We start from the raw sequence: 21,010 nt of genomic DNA, 5'->3' as shown, positions 1-21,010 counted from the left end.
TCCCAACTGATTTTATTAATTTTTTCACACAATAACGACTCTAATGACTTCATTAATGATCCCCAACGTTCAGAAGTGATTCAAGGAGTATTTAAACAAGATTAGAAGCTATTGATCAACAACAAGAAACAAGAATCAAGAGAGAATCAAAGAGAAAGTATCAAACCTCAAGTTTGAGCATTTCAAGCCTATTTTTCATTCAATATTCATTTTGCTTTCAAGAACACTACTTGTACTCAATTGTATTCATTTTTAGTGTTCTTTTCTTTGTTCTAGAATTGTGCAAACACATTTGCCTTGTGAGGTTTTTCATTAAGTTTGCAAATTTGTAATCTTCTCTTTGAGAAAGAGTGTTCTCAAGAATTGGGGTATATTCTTGAGGGAGTTGTAAGGTTATCTCTTTGGCCTCAAAAGAAAGAACAAATTAGTAAATTTGTTAAATCCTTAGTGTGGATACTAAGGTAGTGGACGTAGACTTTGGTTAAGAAAGTCGAACCACTCTAAATCGCTGTGCAAATCTTTTCAATTTTCTACAAAAGCTTCCACCGAAATTTTAATTGCCAATTCACCCCCCTCTTAGCCGATTCCATCGATCGATTAACTCAACATTATGTCCAGTAAATATACCATAATTTCTGCAGCTTTAGGAGCCATCTTTTTTTTGTATGTGTCATTTCAAAGAGTTGTATTCGACCAACTCTACTGTTGGACGTTATTTCCTACAATGTAGAATATAAATTAATACTTACAAAAATGTAAGAAATAATAGAAAAAATGTTAAAAACTATATGCTACCAACTTAAAATGATTATATGAATAATCATAATTGGTATCAGAGTCTCACTCATTTGAAGGTTTAATCGCATATTGAGTCGATTCGGGAAGAGTTATATCGATAATCAAGTCATCAATGACCTCCACTTCAAACTTCGACTCCGGTCTCGATTCGATGCCCGTCAACAAGCCTCATTTTTTCAATGGAGCTAACTATGCCTATTGGAAGAATAAGATGATGTATTTCATTCAAGCAAGTGACATTGGAGCATGGAATGTTGTAGAAGACGGATATATCAATCCTCTCACTCATCCAAGATTGTGGAGTGAATGAGAGACAAGAATGTTCCAACTCAACTCCAAAGCCATCCATATCGTATTTTTGCTCTTGGACCAGATGAATACGTAAGAGTTTCATCTTGTACAACCACCAAAGAAATATGGGATAAACTACAAGTTACTCATGAAGGCACGACGAGGTAAAAAATCTAAAATTAGTCTTCTAACACATAGCTATGAAAATTTCAGATGAAACCAAATGAAGATATCAAAGCTATGACGAATAGATTCTCAACGATTGTCAATGGTCTCAAATCATATGAGAGATCATTCCAAACGAAAAGCTTGTGAGGAAGTTAGTTTACTCACTTCTAAAATCGTGGCAATCAAAGAAGACGGCAATCATCGATGCTAAGAACCTAAAGTCCTTAACTCTTGAAGAGCTAATCGGTTCCTCCTCACTCATGAAATGATGCTTGAAGATGAGGTGGACCTCGATAAGATTGACGAGACACCAAAGGAAAGAAGAAGAAAAGAACATGGAGTTGCTCTCAAATCAACAAAAGATGAGAGTGATTCGGATGAAGATGATGATGACGAGGAGATGTCATTGTTTTTCAAACGGTTCAGAAAAATGATAAGGCCAAACCGAGGAATAAAATTCAAACGAAATGAAGGCTTCAAGAATGAACCAAAAGAAAAGGACCCGATCATTTGCTATGAATGCAAAAAATCAGGGCATGTCAAATATGATTGCCCACAATTGAAGAGAAATGGTCAATCAAAGAATAAGCACAAGGCTCATGTGGCTACATGGAGCGATGAAGAAGGTTTCGATGAAGAGGAACAAGAAGTAGCAAACTTGTGCTTGATGTATTGGGGGAAGATTCTAAGGTAACCTCTAACTCATTTGATTTAGATGATTTATCTTATAATGAGTTATTAGAGGAATATAATGGGTTAGCTTCAGATATGAGAAATTATTTTAAAATACAAAAATGATAGTTCAAATTGAAAATAAAAATAATCTCATATCCAAGACCAACAATGATCTTGAAAGTAAAATCAAAGATTTGCAAATCAAACTAGAAGAGTTTGAAAAGAAAAATTCTGATTTGCAAAATTTACTTTGAAGAGTCAATGATGATCATCAAAAGGAAATTGATGATCTTAAATCTTCTTTTGAAAAGTTGGATCAAAACGTTTTGAAAAAGGAGAAAATTCAAAATCCAACTTTGTCAGAAAAATTTTAGAAACTACAATCATAGAGGTCCCCAAAGAACCTCTAATGGAAAAATCATTAGAAGTATATGGGTTCCTAAAGAACTCATTACTACAAAAGATAAGGTTATCCTACACAAATGGATACCTAAGGGGACTAGGATTTTGGAAACTAATGAATATGAACCCAAAAGAATTTGGGTACCAAAAATAAAAAAATAATCTATGTTTGTAGGAAAAGGAGCATTGCTACAAGGCACGGGAAACAAATTCAAATTCATGGTACCTTGATAGTGGATGCTCGAGACACATGACCGGAGACAAAAGCCGGTTCATTGAGCTTAACGCTAAAAATAGAGGAAAAGTGACTTTTGGTGATGATTCAAAAGGTCACATTGAAGGTATAGGTACTATAGGCAATACCTCTTCCATACAAATTAATAATGTTTTATATATGAATGGATTAAAGCATAATCTATTGAGTATTAGTCAATTGTGCAATAAAGGATTCGATGTCATGTTTGATATTAATAGTTGTAAAGTCATTGACATTGCATCTAATCGGATTATGCTTGTTGATCATAAAATAGGAAACATTTACATGGTGCATTTAGATTCCATAGATATGACTAATTTATGCCTTGTTGCTAAAGATGAGCATGATAATTGGTTATGGCATAGGAGACTAGGACATGCTAGCATGAGTGTTTTGTAACGGTTAATCCAAGGAGATTTAGTAAGTGGGCTGTCTAAACTGAAATTTGATAATGATAAAATCTGTGATGCTTGTGCTAAAGGAAAACAAAAGCGAGTTTCTTTTAAATCCATTAATGATGTATCAACTAGTAGAGTATTACAATTGATCCATATAGATCTTTTTGGGCCAACTAGGACTACTAGCTTGGGTGGAAAACAATATGCATTTGTCTTGGTAGATGACTATTCTAGATATACTTGGGTTCAATTTTTAAGTACTAAAGATAAAGCATTAGAACATTTTATTACATTTTCAAAAATAATCCAAAACAGAAAAGGTTATTCTATCACTAGTGTTAGAAGTGATCATGGCACTGAATTTGAAAATCTTGGATTTACTGAGTTTTGTAATTCTATTGGTATTAGTCATAATTTTCAACACCTAGAACCCCTCAACAAAATGGAGTTATTGAGAGGAAAAATCGAACTTTAGAAGAAATGACTAGAACCATGCTTTGTGAAAATAATTTGCCAAAATATTTTTGGGCGGAAGCCACAAATACCGCTTGTCATGTTGTAAATCGAGTAATGATTAGCCAATTTTAAAGAAAACTCCATATGAAATTTTCAAAATAAAAAAGCCTAACATTAGCTATTTTATCTTTTTGGATGTAAATATTTTGTTTTAAACAACGATAAAGAAAAACTTGGCAAATTGACGCTAAAAGTGATGAAGGAATTTTTTGGGTTATTCCTTAAATTCTAAAGCTTATCAAGTATTTAATAAAAGAACTTTAGTTGTAGAAGAGTCTATACATGTTGTTTTCGATGAAAATCCCCTTCCGAGGAAGGATTCTTGTGTTGATGATGATGTAGGTATTATGCAAGCAAATAACGTTAGACATGATGTTGGAGAATCATCATCAAAAGAAGAAACAAAAGATGAAGAAACTCATGATCCTCTCAAGAATCCAACCATTGAAGAAAGGGAAGTATCTTTCCAAGAGAGTACAACTATGTCAAGGATGGTGAAATTATAGGTGATCCATCCAAATGGGTAACTACTCTATCTTCTCTTAGAAATATTTGTAATTACATTGCATTTATTTCATGCATAGAGCCTAAGAACATCAAAGAATCATTAAATGATGAACATTGAATTATGGCTATGTAAGAAGAATTAAATCAATTTGAGAGAAGTAAAGTATGGACATTAGTAGAAAGACCTAGTAATAAATCTACTGTAGGTACTAGATGGGTATTTAGGAATAAGCTTGATGAAAGTGGTAATAGTGAGAAAAAAGGCTAGACTTGTTTCTCAAGGGTATACTAAGAAGAGGGCATAGACTATGATGAAACATACGCTCCCATCGCTAGGATGGAAGCAATTAGAATGTTATTAGCATTTTCATGTTTCAATGAATTTAAATTATATCAAATGGATGTTAAAAGTGTATTTTAAATGGTTTTATAAAAGAAGAAGTATATGTGGAACAACCTCCTGGTTTTGAAGATTCAAAATTTCCAGATCATGTTTTTAAATTGACAAAAACACTTTATCATTTAAAACAAGCTCCTAGAGCTTGGTATGAAAGATTGTCAAACTTTTTAATTGAAAAAGGTTTTTCAAAAGGGAAGGTTGACACTATATTGTTTTTAAAGCATAAAGGTAAATATTTATTAGTAGTTCAAATTTATGTTGATGATATAATATTTGGTTCTACTAATGATGTTCATTGCCAAGAATTTTCTAAGCTAATGCAAATTGAATTTGAGATGAGCATGATGTGGGAGCTCTCATTTTTCTTGGGACTCCAAATCAAGCAAAGAAAAGATGGCATCTTCATCAATCATGCTAAGTATGTCAAAGATATGCTCAAGAAGTTTGGACTGGAAAATGGGAAACCTCATGACACTCCAATGAGCTCATCAACAAAGCTTGACATAAATGAAGAAGGTAAATGTGTGGATGTTAAATAATATAGGTCAATGATTGGCTCTTTGCTTTATTTAACCGCAAGTAGATCGGACATTATGTTTAGTGTTTGCTTATGTGCTAGATTTCAATCGTGTCCTAAAGAATCACATTTACTAGCCGTTAAGAGGATCTTTAGATACCTTAAGGACACTTCTAGTTTAGGACTTTGGTATCCTAGAGACTCTAGTTTCAGCTTGCATGCCTTCTCTGATGCAGATTATGGAGGATTCAAATTAAATAGGAAAAGCACCTCTGGTACTTGCCAATTCCTTGGAAATATGCTGAATTTTTGGTTTTCAAAGAAACAAAATTGTGTTGCATTATCTACCACTGAAGCGGAATACATTTCAGCCGGTAGTTATTATGCACAAGTTTTATGGATGAAACAACAACTTTTTGATCAAGTGTGACAATACTAGTGCTATTTGTCTCACTAAAAATCCCATTCAACACTCTAGAACTAAGCACATTGAAATTAGACATCACTTCATTAGAGACCATGTCGTTAAGGAAGATATAGTTCTAGAATTTGTTGATACTTTGCACCAATTAGTGGATATTTTTACAAAACCTTTTGACAAAGAAAGATTTTGGACACTTAGGAGAGGATTAGGTTTAACTACCTATCTTCACTTAGTGTTTAAAATAATTTTAAGCACTTTTAATTAGTTTTAAGAAAATGCTTATAAAAATAACTCTTTTGATTGCATTCTTTGCTAATAGTTAGGGGGAGTTTATGATTCTTAGTGAAAATTTATTATATGTTCAAATAATGTTTAAGGATAAAATTGATTGAACATAATTAATTTTCAATATATGAGTTGCCAATACCACTAGAGCTAAATAATTTAGAATTTTAAGTGTTTAAAAAAGATTTTTGACATTTTTGTGCATAATGCATCGATACACCAAATAGTGCATCGATGCATCCCTTTGAATGTGCATCAATACATCATGAAGATGCACCGATGCACTCCTTGAATGTGCATCGATGCACACTGCCATGCATCGATGTATCCGTCGGGTTTTGAATAACCCTGTTTCTTCTTCTTTTTCTCAAAACCCTTAAAAACACTCCCTTGCCGCCGTTCGTCCATCTCTTTCCCTATACTCACCATTTGCTCAAAATCAACGAAAAAATAGTCAGAATCTTCAAGCATTACATCTCCAAATCCTGTTAACATTATTAAATCGTGCAAAACATCATCACATTCCACTCAATCCGATTTTTTTTCAAGGTAATATTTCAAAAACCTCTATTTTATTAATTTTTGAATTTAGAACTAGTTTTGATTAGTTCTAGGTTGAACAAAATATCGGGAATTGCTTATATGATGTTTCTAAACTAGATTTTACAACCAATTTCATCAAAAACTCACAATTTTTCAATGATTTTTTGAATTTTCGAAATAATAATAATTTTTTCCCGAAAATCCTAATTTAATTTTAAATTTGATGTTTTTGATTCAATTATGTTTCTTTCATGAAAAACTATACATATTATAATTTTCAAACATTGTTTTCTAACTAGTTTTTCAAAAACTTTGCCCATTAGGACTCGGTTTAGAGAACCTTGAATTATTGCAGACTCAATTGAGTTTTGGTATTGATTATATTGCATACATGTGTTTTATATTTACAGGTTACTCATCTTATTCCATTCCTTAAACCATGTCTAATCCAAAACGACCTAGGTCCTCTTCATCGAGTCGTTCAAATCGACCTCTCATTCCTCCTCAACCTTCAAATCCAAACAATCCCAATATTACCATTATAAGTTCCAGTTTTAATATGCCTGAACGTCGTAGAGAAGAACTCTACCATAGGTACATGAATTCTTTCCAATCTTATAAAATCCGGGAAGAATGTATTCCTTCTGTTCAAGCCATGATAGATATCAACTTCGAATACCTTCCAACTCTCAAATCCTGGAAGTTTGATACATTGTTTAACCTAAAACTAATCGTCTATCATCAGTTAGTCTGTATTTTCTACTCTAATGCGGTATGTATTCAAAACCAGACTCAATGTGGGACTATAGGAATCAGATCTTATCTTTTAGGACAATATATTCATATTGACTCCGAGACTATAGCCAAACAGTTTGGGCTAGATGATAATGGTTTATATAATGAAAAAAAAACTGTGGCATATCCCTATCTTCCTAATGCTACTGATAGTACTCTACGATCTCATCATGATCGATTTCTCCATTTGATGATCTCTTGGTGGTTTAGACCATCCGGAGGTAGGTACTCCACTATTCGTATTAGGGATTTATGGTAGATACATTGTATCCAACATAACAGGAAAATCAATTTGCCACAAATCATTTTTAGTGAACTAGTAGATACCATAAATGTTGTCCCTTCTAAACATGTCGAAACTTTAGTTTATGGGTGTCTACTTAGTAATCTTTTTATCAAACTCGGTCTTAACGTCTCTCTTGACAATCTCATTCATCTTCAAAACCAAATCAATCTCACCTCCTTGAAGAAAGCTGATTGAAAATAGGATGAGGAAACTGGTCAATGGGTTTATCGACCCTTTAAGCAAACTCCGAGAGCAATTTCTTCACGAGCACCTCCTGCTCCTAGCTCTTCTCGTACTCCACCTCCACCGGTACCGGCTACAGACAATGATTCGAAACTTCAAGGGCTATTTCAAGATATTGACGATCCCGATAATGCCCCGGCACAACAAGAGGATCAAGTGCCTCCATATTTCCGTTCGTTTTTTGAGACATTTGATCTATGGTTTGCTTCCATCGAATCCCATTTAACTGTAAACAACGAAGCGGTGAATCATCGCTTAGACACTTTGGAAGCACAACAAATGGAGTTTCAAAGGGAGATGCTTGCACGTATGGATGCTCTTACTCTTGAGATGCAAGCACGATTTCCTCCTCCTCCCGATCCTTCAATGGACGAGTAGACCTTGCTTTGTTTTTGTTTTGGATCAACTTAGAACTTTACTTGTTAAAACATTTTGAATGCTTTTGGATTGTTTTACTTTGATTGTTGGATGTTTGAATTTGTTTGGATTTATATTTTGGTTGCTTTGGATATTAGATCTTAATATATATATATATATATATATATGTTTGGTTTGAGTTTTCTTTTTGATATTAATACTTATTTTTGCATCATTAGACATATTTGACCAATTATCCATTACATGTTTATGAATATTGATTATGAAAACTAATGGCTAATCTATCTTCTATTTCTGATCTTAGCATCTTAAGCTTTAATTTTATAAAGAACAATTGGCTTATTTTTTTTAAAAATCTTGTTTAAAAACGTTTTAGAGTCTTTTTGATTTAACAAAAAGGGGGAAAATATAGTAAAGGGGAGTAAAATTAATTTTCAAAATTTTTTACAAAAATTATGTTCAAAGAAAATCTTAAAATTACTCAAATGTTTTGTTATATCAAAAAGGGGGAGATTGTTGAAAACATTTTGATGTTTCGATATAACAAATTAAGTATAAATGACTTTTAAGATTTTACAAATGATTTTCTAAGTATATTCGATTTAATTACTCGAATATCAAAATATTACTCCAAGTCTTTCAAAGATCAATTTCAATCCTTACTAAAGTGTAAAATTGTGTTTTAATCTTAAAATATTTTTGAAACAATTTTCACAAAGTATTTCGAACAAAAAACGAGCCTAAAATCAATTTTTCAAAAGAGTGTACCGATGCACCAATCCATGCATCGATGCACCATTGAATATATTGAACATCTAATGCATTTTATGCATCGATGCACATACCATGCATCGATGCACTCAGGTTTTTATGAAAACATCGAATGCATTTGATGCATCGATGCACAAGACATGCATTGATGCACTCAGGCTATTTTAAAACATCGAATGCATTTTATGTAACACCCCCAACTTGTATCCGACCCGGATCCGAGTTCGAAGTGTCACATTGACTTTTCAAAAACATTTATAAAATAATGAGTAATTTAAAATTTAATATTTCATATAACTTATTTAAAACCTTTATCGAACTATTCAGAGCTTATACAATATATTATTTTGAATACATGCCAACTAGAACTTTATGTATTAAAATACATATTATTCACCTTTCTTCTGATCTGACCTTTGGTAAGGAGAACTGACCTGTCTTGCTCCACATTGCTCTTTACTCTTCTCACTTCGGTAACCTACTCAAATCAACTCAAATGCTTCATCTTTCATCCCCTTTCATGTTCTCAACTCATATACACATGCTTAAACCAATTTATATCTATATAAACCATCTTTAACTTCAAAATTCTATTCCTCATATGTAACTCAAGAATTAAACCAACTTTGCAATATGTTTTAATTCCAATTCTATGGCTTCTAACTTCTTAATTAGACCCTTGACAAGTCAAATTTAACTTCCAACTCTAGTTATGAACTCTATTTCAAGATTTCACCCAAGAACCTCAAATCTTTAATCCCTCATAACTCCATCATACTTTGATTTTAAGATAACTTAAGCTTTCTTTAAGCTTAGTTATCATCTAATAATCAAAACCCAACCTTAAAATCAACAATTAATCCATAAACAAAGAAACTCACCTTTGATCTTGGAGATACGGGAGGAGAAAGAAGAAGAAAGAATACTCTGGATAATTCTCTCCTTTCCCACGTGGTTCATTTTCTTATAAAAGAAATATAAAAATCTTACTTGTCAATTTACCATTTTACCCTTTAATTCATTCAATAATTACTAAATAACCTTTATCATATTTCCAATAAATCATTGAACTATTCAATTATCCTACTTTAATCACCAATTTCTAAAACTTTACAATTTGGTCACTAACCCGGTATTGAGGATGTTACATTTTATGCATCGATGCACTCTTAGTGCACCGATGCACTAAGTGTTCCAACGGTCGAAATATTTGAATTTTACACATAGTGTACCGATGCACTAGCTCTATGCATCGATGAACACACGCTCCCAACTGATTTTATTAATTATTTTCACACAATAATGGCTCTAATGACTTCATTAATGATCTCCAACGTTCAGAAGTGATTCAATGAGTATTTAAAAAAAGCTTGGAAGCCATTGATTAACAACAAGAAACAAGAATCAAGAGAGAATCAAAGAGAAAGCATCAAACCTCAAGTTTGAGCATTTCAAGCCTATTTTTCATTCAATATTCATTTTGCTTTCAAGAACATTACTTGTACTCAATTGTATTCATTTTTAGTGTTCTTTTCTTTGTTCTAGAATTGTGCAAACACATTTTCCTTGTGAGGTTTTTCATTAAGTTTGCAAATTTGTAATATTCTCTTTGAGAAAGAGTGTTCTCAAGAATTGGGGTATATTCTTAAAGGAGTTGTAAGGTTATCTCTTTAGCCTCAAAAGAAAGAACAAGTTAGTGAATTTGTTGGAAAATCCTTAGTGTGGATAGCTAAGGTAGTGGACGTAGACTTTGGTTAAGAAAGTCAAACCACTCTAAATCGCTGTTCAAATCTTTTCAATTTTCTGCAAAAGCTTCCACCGAAAGTTTAATTGTCAATTCACCCCCCTCTTGGTCGATTCCATCGATCGATTAACTCAACATTATGTCCAGTAAATATACCATAATTTCTACAGCTTCAGGAGCCATAGGAGACCCATCTTTTTTTTGTATGTGTCATTTCAAAGAGTTGTATTCGACCAACTCTACTGTCGGGCGTTATTTCCTACAATGTAGAATATAAATTAATACTTACAAAAATGTAAGAAATAATAGAAAAAATGTTAAAAACTATATGCTACCAACTTAAAATGATTATATGAATAATCATAATTAAAACGCGAATACCTATTCATGAGCTACACGAGCAAAACTCTTCGATCCAGCAGTGTGAGTAAACTTTTGTTTTTGTCTACTAGCAATATCAACATGATCTCGGTCCTACAATTTGAACTCCACATGACTTATAAAGTCAATAATCAGTGACATAATATATTTTTAAAGTGCGTCATACCTCTCCTTTCTTTGAACTCCAAAACCTTTATGTATCTTCCCATTGATATCTAAGCATTCCAGGTGGGACATTTTGCAACTTTCCTTCAAGGTTGAGATTGTTCTTAAAATAATTATTTTTTAAGAAACTCTTGTGGTCTCTCCATTTCTTTCCTTACGCTTGCTTGAAATAGACCTCTAAAGAAAATTTCTCCTATAATTTATACAAGTGTTGAAAGTAAATATATATTACTATTGAAGTACAATGTATAATTTTTTTACAATGAAATTATTACCTTAATGCAATCCATAGCTTGGTTTTTGCTACTATTCGGGATCGCACGCCATGACTCATAATTGATTGATAGAATACTTGCATTTCGTGCAATTACGCCTAGGTAACCTGATAGAACATGTGCTTCTGTCCCAATAGGTTGACCGACATTGTTACTTGAAACTCTAACGCGGTCCCTAAGAGGAAGTTGGTACAATTCCTTCATTATCGTACGACCTCTACTCTTGCGCATTTGACCATTTTCAGGTACATAAGAAATAATTTAGTGTAGTTTTTCAAAATCAAGTCAATAAGAAAACCAATCACCATTTAAATAAGGAGTCGAATATTACCTTCAATTTCTACAGTTTATTAAACGGTGTTCGGAACTTCTGTAGATCCAACACCAATCGACTCTTCATTATTTGTTTCTTCCTCCTCTGAGGATCTCGAACAATCCGCAGATCACTTAATTTTCTCCTAGACATAATATCTGAAATAAACAAACAACAATATTAGTAAATACCGACAACAATACTAGTAATATATATATTCGACGACATCAACATATATAAATGATAACATTATAAATTACTCAATTAAGATACAAGATCTAACTACATTTTTATGTCATACAGATTTTCATAAATATATTCATCCATGTCATACCGGACCTATTGGAAGTGTGAACTAGTACCAATAATAGGTTCATCTAAATTTTGTTCTACAAAAGGAAAAGTTTCTAATCTTGTTTCTATGTTATCTCTACTTCCATCCCCGATGTCTATCAAGTCTCTAGGGGTGTTACGAAGTACAACATACCAACCATCATCCATTGGATCGTGGCAGTAAAAAACTTGTTTGACTTGAGAAGAAAATGCATATGGCTCGTCCATCAATTGTTTACTAGTGTGAAGTAATCGAGAAAAGTTCACCATTGTAAAACCTAATTGATCTCTTTTAATTCTTTGAGTACTATTTACATAAGGCCAATCACACCAAAATAACACAACCTTTCTTTTGCCATAATAATCCAACTCAATGATATCTGTAAGGATTCTATAATATTCTACATCTCCCTCCGCATGATGGTTGTCTCTAGCACTAGCATAATTTGTAGTTGAAGAAGTAACAAATACTCCACAATTTTGTGTCATTCTTAATCTTTCACAAGATTTTGTGTGAAACCTAAACCCATTAGTGATAATGACATTATATTTTTTTAACAATTCTATTCGGACCTTGAGAAAGTCATTTAACCTTTTCACTAGCTTCTCTCCACTCTAAACCTATACGCAAGAGAATTAAATCGGTTAGCATTTATACATATATTAAAACAATAAGAGTTGTACATAATTTTGTGTCGTGGAAGGAGTTATTGCTTACCGTATGCCCTAATCATTCATGAAAGTTTCTGTAAATCACTTTGAATGTGTAGCTGATGCATTCTTCTGGAGCGTGATTGAGATCTTAAGACTTCTTTAAACTCATTGAGGTAGAAGATTATGTGGTTAAAGAAAGAGAAATATGAAAGGTCACGAGAAAGTATATTGGGATTTTTATTGTAAAACTTACGTTCATAAAGGATCTAATGAATCGTGATGGAAAAGAACATATCGGTGTACTTGTACCCAAGAGTTCTCATCTAACTGTGCAATTTGAACTTTGTCGAGTGGTTCACATAACTTCCAAACAAATAAGTCTCAGCTAAGTTATTCATATGGACACTTCATTTCTATTTCTATCAATCTTGTTTCAGCGTCTTCCAAATATCTAGAGCAAAAAGTCATACACTCTCTGTCAAATACCCTTCAGCAATTGATCATTTTGGATAACGCTTATTACAACAGTAACTTCAATTTGCACAAAAACCTAGACACCAAACACAACTATTATAATAGTTTTCATTAAAAGATATGTTCGATATATATTGAATACATATAACCCAACCAATACCTCTTTATAGGATACATCCACCGATAGAAACTGGTCCACCAAGTTAGCTTCATGAGAGATGAACTAGCAAATGCACCATAATTGTTAAGAATGAAGGTGGAAATATCTTCTCCAGATTGCATAAAGTCAAGGCGACTCGATCTTGCAGTTTCTCAACTTCTTCAACTATGAGAACTTTCCCACAATAAATTTCATTATATTGGAAAGTTCAATAATACAAGAGTCACCTTATTCGACATGCAACCACACTTAAAGAAATGGACTATTTCTAGTTCTGGTATTTATAATGATTATGGATCCTTGAATACCCATAAATAGTCCTCTAAAATCAAAAGAACAAACCTTTGGACAATGTTTCATACTCTGCTCATTTACAACTCCTCATGGTACACTATTACATGCACAATGCTCAATTGATGCATACAAAATTATCAACCTAAAATGTATGTATCTCTAAAATGCCTATGTAATGTAAAAGTAAAACTGACCGATAACAGCTCCCGCACTGCTTCAATTGAGAAAAAAGCAATAATTTCATTGTTAAGCCACCTAATTGAACATTTAGATTACAAAGTGGCACATTACTACACCAATTGTCTATTTTCTTTTTATTGAACATGAACATGAAATCAACTATAAGATTATCTTCTGATACAAAAGCAATCACTAGTATCAAAAGATGACTTTGAATGGGTTTGAAGGATTAGTTATCGTCCAAGAATAAGGTTAAGTTTAAAACTAGCAAAACCTATCGCTATGTTGTATACTAGCCGAATGAAAAAAATGAAATCATCAGATAGGCCATCTAAATTAGATGTTCTGCAGTTCAGTAAGCCAACCAAAACAAAATGGATATTAATTTCTAACTTCAACCACAAGATCAGAGTTTAGGCTTCGATCGATAAAGACGATTGAAAGGGTTGATGAAGGGAACATGGTATTCCAATGATCAAGATTTAAAACCAGTTTTCCACTTTGGTGTTTAACCAGGTTAGATTACCAAGATCTCCATTCTTACCCCATTTTTTCATCTTTCTTATCAAGCAGAACCTCAATCTTCATCAACAATTGAAACAAATAGGAAATAACAAATCATAAGTTCAATTCAGCTTTGTGCAAACCAAGCTGAAATCGTGAATGTTACTAAATGCTATCATCAATTAATATGTTGAATCAAAACATATATAAAAACATCATGAATTGTTTCTTAGAAAATGATAAATACCTTTTCTTGGCAGTAACTTTCAGCAAGTATTTTACTGTATTAGAGAAAGATACGACAACAGTCAGGCACTATAAAATGAAAAGTCAAAATAAAAAGAGACAAATTTTTACTGATAATTAAATTAAAAAAATGATTTAAAGTTTTCCATACCTTTAACAAATATATAATTTTTACTGATTTTGCGCCTGCTGCTAGGGATTTTGCTGCGAAAGAGATGTAAGTTTTTAGGGAATAGGAGGGAAGAAGAGGTTCAAAAGAGATGGAGTAACGATGGAGGCATTGACGGCTTCGAGCTGCAACGAGTAGCAGCTGTTCTACGTCGGCATTTGGGTATGTCCGATGGATATGAGAAAAAGAAAAAGGGAAAAATGTTTCGCACGATTAAAATTATACAACATTGCGGCGTTTGTAAAGACAAATGCCACTAAAGTACATATCTGTAGCGGCGTTTGTCAAATAAACGCCACAAAGTACGAGTTATCGCGGCGTTTGTATACAAAAACATCGCTAAAGTACTAATATGTTGCAGCATTTATTAAAAAACGCCACTATAGTTGAACCATATTACGGTGTTTGTATAAAAACGCCGCTAAAGTACTAATCTATTGCGGCGTTTATTGCACAAATGCCACTATAGGTTAACCCTATTGTGGCGTTTGTATAAAAACACCGCTAAATACTACTCTATTGCGGTGTTTGTCGAAAAAACGCCACTATAAGTGAACACTATTACGGCATTTGTAAACAAGCGCCGCTAAAGTTACCATTTTATGGCGTTTGAAATGTAAATGCCACTATATGTTTAAAGTTAGTGGCGTTTACTCTAAAAAACCGCTAAAAACGCCGTTAGAGAACAAGTTTGTTGTAGTGCTCCTAGTGTTTTTTATTTAGGTCAACTCACAGTATTAGGGGACATAAGGATGAATTTGGGTCATGGGAACCTATAATGTTTGGTGTTGTTAGCTGATGAATGTGTAACTGGGCTTACTAGCTTATATTGGTATGTCTATTAGCTATTGTTTGCATGTACATTAATTATTGTTACTCTTATGCTTACTCTAGTATTGTTTTGTTTATAGTGTTACCATGTCATCTCTATTTAATATCTTATTTATGATATACAATGTCATACCATATTCAGTTTTCTAGCTCATCTTTTCTTTGTCTCTTCCTTCCAAATAGTACATGATGTTAAGATTATATCAGTATTTGGATGATTAAAGCCTTGAATATTTCTCTTAATTGATTAAATAAATTCTTTATATATGTTATTTCATAATTTAACATAGGACTTTATGAAATTATTTTTGAGATATTTATTATCAATAATTTACGTACTTTACAATTAATAATAATATTGAGACATTTTAAGTGAATTTTAAGGTTTTATAAAAATTAATATATTTAATAAATTTTAAAATATAAAATTGAATTTTAGATAATTTCGATGATAGTTTGATGATTTGATCTTTGAAATTCGATCATAAAATCTAAATTAATCTAAGAGTTATACTCTTTATATTGTTTGAGCTATAATTGAAATTTCAAAAAATATAAAAATATAAAAATTAAATTCACGACTTACTACAAAAACTTGAAATAAAAATTCTTTAAAAAAAACTTAAAATAAAATTATACTTAATTCTTAACATCATGAAGATCTTCTCATTTTCTATGCTATGACCAAACAAGTGACATATATATTTCAACACTGGGCATCCCTTTTTCTTGACAAATTCATTTCATGAAGAAGTATTAATATAATATCCAATATAAATGAAAAGGGGACCAAACCTTGTTTTCTTGTTCTTAACCAGTTAATTCTTGTGTTTGTAATAAGTCAGAAATAGCTGCGAAATCATTGCATTTATTTTGTTTTGTAAATTTCTTTGTCGAAAAGAAGAAAAATAAGTATAATGAGAGAAACTTGTTGTATAATTATAAATTTGTAATCTATTCATAGTCAATCTATTCATCTATATATGTAGAAATCTTAGGGAAAATATCAAAGGAAGACGTCAATAATGAAAGAGAAACTTAATTAAGGGGATCGCTAGGGTTTCTATTGTTCCTGGCGAGGTCGAGCCAACCAGAGAGAGCTGAGAGCCCTTAGGCGATGGAAGTACTCAGCAATGGCCAGCAAACACCTTGCAGCCTGACGGGTCGTCAGTATCTGATGCAGCCGCTGCATTGTTTGGTGCCTCAGATTATCTGCCTGTTCAAACCAAAATGTTGAAATTATTATATAGTAAACAGAAAGTGTTTTACATCAACATACAATAGAAGACGAAAGATGCAAATTTAAAAAATGGAGCATGATTAAGCTTTATCTAGTTATAACAAGCTACCTAATTCCCACAATTAGCAAGTTTTTCTTAACTTCAGAAATAGTGTCTCCACCTACGAATTCAATTGATGCCCCCATATACTCCATGCACGTGACTATAATATAGATAAGACCTCTATCAGACTCACGTGATTTACTAAAATGAAATTTAAGATCTTACAATCAAATCTATCTAATTTGATCACCTATAAATAGCCATAGATTTCAGCTAAGGTACTATAAATACCTCTCAACCACAATTGATAAGGGGATCATGACCATTTCCATCCCCCCTAATTTATTCATCTCTCTCACGTAGAAACACTAGACAATGGCCGTTACATCACCAGTCACGGATCTCTGTCTAAATTAGAAAGAGTAAACCGCTAACAACCGATGAGACAAACTTATTCCCACCAACAATAAGTTAAACCAATAATGGTGAAGAAAAGCTAGTTGGAGGATATGGCTTTTTAAGTACAACGGTTACGACCATGACATCATAAACATATGGACATGAAGCATATTTTTGGATGTCTATATATGTGCATTATTTAAGGGAGGGCCCATCAGCATGAGACACTACTCAATATGTAAATACTTTTAAGCTTGCTGCAGCTTACTTGAATTATATCAGATGATGAAGTTGGAGTACCTGTCCAACGAAACCTTCAAGGGTGGAAAGCTTGTTGATGGCGATGGCCATTTGGCCCATGTAGTTAGTCATATTAGGAGGGCAGCTGAGCGAATCAGATGTTATAATATCAGAAAGAGAGTGATTCAGAGCTTCCAAGCCTTGTGATAGAGCCTCTTCGGCTTCCTGTGTCGATTGCTGCAACCCACATATGCCCATTATCTGCTGCTCCGTCAATGGCTCAATATGGTTCACTATGACCTGAAAAACAAAGGCACCAACACCTTAAACATTATGTTGCTTCCTTTGTGAACTGAAACAGAAGTTGCTTGGATTTCTGAGCAAGAAACAAAAAGAGAAGAAGGTGCATGCATGGTTTCCGTGAAGGAGAAGAAAAAGAAGAGAGGAGAAGAGTGCAGTTCTCTCTTTTTCCATTGCCACAAATTGTAGTTAACAGACATAGCTTTATCACAAGAACAACTGCCCTAATCCTTTTTGAGAAAGACTTTCTCTTCACCTTCTTCATTCAATTTTTTTTTATCATTTTATGTATCTTTTGATTATCCACATATGTGTGTATAAGATATATAGTTTCCTTTGTCATTGCCACCCAACAAATTGCACTCATGTAGGTAAGACGTACTATTTGCCTATCTCAATACATATTTGAAAATTATCTTTATCTATATTGGATGCTTAAGCATATAATCATTACATTTAAAAAAAATTAAATTGAATTCATTGAATGGTCTCAAATATTAGATTTTGAGGTCTTAGGTTTGAAGATCTATATCCGTACAATGTATGTGTGTGATCGACTAAAAAAATATGAAAAGATACTTAAAAAAGTTGATATTAATTCCAGTGTGGGGGTGAGGGGAAGTAACCTATAATATAGAGGGAAAGGAATCTGACCTCTAATTATTAAATATAAGTAGCTTTTAATCCTTTATCCTGTTGGCTTTTACTATATAATTTGGTTTAGCAAGGATAGGGTTAAGAGTACCTTGATGAGGTCAGAAGGACGAAATCCACCAATCCACATGAAGCACCGTTCGGCTGGAGTCTTCCACATGCCAGACACAATGTGAAACACATCGGTTTTCGCCACCATCCCTTTTAGGCTCATCATCTCGTCGAAATGTGCTAAACAGTTGTCCACGAACATCCGCAGCTCGTTCTCCGCTAGGTGCTCCTGAACCGCTGCTCGGAGCTCGCACATCAGTCGATGGTGCTCTTCCACCCATCTTGCGTACTCCATGTCAAACACTGCAGCGTCTGCAACATAATATAAAAATTCACTTTCTTATACACAAACTGAAATACATATATGTATTTGAGAGAGTTGAGAGAGAGAGAAAGAGATGACCTGAGCTTATGTTGTTAATACCAACAGGAAGGCCTTGCTCTCCTCCTAAGATATTACCACCACCAAAAAACATGCCCTAAACAGTTAAAAAAACAGAAGATTTCATACATATACACAGATAGAATCATGGGTATTTTTCTTTTAAGAAATTATGGAGATTAAGGGGAGGGAATGATCACCTGAGTTCTGGCTCTTTGAAGTTCTTGTTCCAGTTGGGTAAGCCTAATCCTACTTGATTCTAATTGCTGAACATAAGCCTGTGATTATATGTAAATTCTTGTATATTAAGCCTTGTTTAAACGAAAGAAAAACGATTTGCACCTAAGAAACCAGTGCTTACGGGCTGACCTTTTTTCTCAGCCTGCTTTTCCTTGCTGCCTCTCTATTCTGAGCAAGTCTTCTTAGTGTCTGCTCCAAAATGAATCCGAAATATTACATATTGATCCGAAAGAAAGAACAAAGTGTCCAAAAATAATTTCACCTTAGGGTCTGGTGTTTTGGGTCCTTCCTGCTCTGAACTTGAAGTTGGCCCTTTTCCATTCCCATCGCGCTGCTAAATTTAAACAAAAAAAAAATCAAAACCATGGGAATCTCAGTCTTTTCGGTCTTTCTTTCAATAAGATAATGCATGAGATTTCTATATATTTTATGTTTTTTTTTCATTCAGAGCCAATCATACCTTGACAGCTTTAGCTGAATGGTTCGGATCAGAAGAAGAAGCATCAGTTTTGGGGTTGGCCAACTCCATGGACGGCTCTGATGGTCTTTTGAACTAGTAGTTGATGGAGAAACTAATCCTGTACTTGTCTACCAAATACAAAAACAAACCCACTTGAAAAATTAGTATTTAAATAGAATTCAACTCACCAGATCAATATAAATAATACTAGGGTTTTCACTTTTGTTGATGATGATGATGGTGGCTCAACGTGCATCGGCTGTGAAGGGAAAATGTTCAGCGTCGGAGGCCTCATTCCAGAGTTAACTGCATTTAATATAATCTCACAAACATTAATGAAAAGAGACTATAAGATGATTAGAGAGCAAAGGGGAATAAAGAAAGACCCAAAATGAAGGGAAGGGAGACAAGGAGAAGAGATGTAAGAAAGAAAACATAGGGATCATCATGCATCCATTTGTAGCTTTGTTCCATCAAAACAGAAGGGGAAACAAAGAGGGGAAAAAGGCAAAGAACACCCATACCCCTAAACGTACACTTGTCAGTACATGTAAAGAAAATTTTCAAGGAATTCATTATCATAGAGGTGTCTGTTACAAGTCATGGTCCAGAGCTCTACTCAAAACATAATTAATAAATAAATAAAAGAAAAAATTAGCTAGTTTTTTGGTTTCTTTCAGAGATTTGTTTCTGCTAGGATCTGGTCAAAAAGGAAGTTCTGGCAGATTGAATCTGTTGAAAACATGAACATGTTTTTTCTGTGATAAAAAAGCAGGACCTTTCTGAATAAGAATCTTCGTAACAGAAGGTGCAGAAAACGAAAAAGAGGAAGAAAATTTCTAGTAAATAGTTTTTTTTTAGAAAAAAAAGAAAGAAAAATTGATAGTCTTAGAAAGAACACTCACGTCTTTGGTCTTGAACAGTGGAAGGGTCTTGTCCATCAAGGTAGAGGAAAAGGGTTTGATCTAATTCACCCAAATCATAAGCTCCAGTATCTTTGCTTCTGCTTATTTCCAAAAACAAAAAATAACATTTCCAAGAAGAAAAAAGAAAAGAGAGTAGGTAGAGGTAAAGATGAAGAATTCTGGGTTTTGCTTTCTATCCTTAATCTGATACTGTAAAAAGAAAAAGAAAGAAAGATTACATGAAGTTTCCAGGGATGGAAGATGATTGCATCATTGCATAAGGAATCTGGTTTTGATGATGATGTTGATTATGCTCTTGTTGTTGCTGTTGCTTCTGCTGATTTTGATGATGATGGAGGTGGTGGTTTTGTTGTAGTTGGATGGAGTGGTTCATGTTGCCTCTACTGGTAGCCATGAAAATAACAAGGCCAACCAAAGCTAGCTAAGCTTCTTCTTCCTATTGTCCTTTTTGTTCTACTTGACGAAAACTTGTTTGAATCCACCATTAATAGCAAAACCACCTTCCTTTTATTCCTTCGCAAATCATTTTTTTCTCCACCATCAGCTCAATAGTGATCGAGAGAGAGAAAGAGAGAGAAAAATTAAAGAGAGTCGGTTATAATTTGAAAGAAAAAGAAGATTTCTTTTCTTACGATAGAAATGAGAGTCAGAGAAGAAAAATAATATTGAATGCACATACACAACCCCTTTTTATCTCTC

The 21,010-nt window shown here is 33.3% G+C and overlaps 1 pseudogene; it reads right to left on the bottom strand.

Moving 5' to 3' along the window:
• Window positions 1-16,375: 16,375 nt before the first annotated feature.
• On the bottom strand, window positions 16,376-20,705 carry LOC120139754 (annotated as a pseudogene).
• Window positions 20,706-21,010: the final 305 nt, after the last annotated feature.

Source organism: Hibiscus syriacus, unplaced genomic scaffold (assembly GCF_006381635.1).
Source record: "Hibiscus syriacus cultivar Baekdansim isolate YM2019G1 unplaced genomic scaffold, ASM638163v2 tig00110773_pilon, whole genome shotgun sequence".
NCBI lineage: Eukaryota > Viridiplantae > Streptophyta > Magnoliopsida > Malvales > Malvaceae > Hibiscus > Hibiscus syriacus.
The sequence above is the reverse complement of the archived record's forward strand: the minus strand, read 5'-3'. Positions and strand labels throughout refer to the sequence as shown.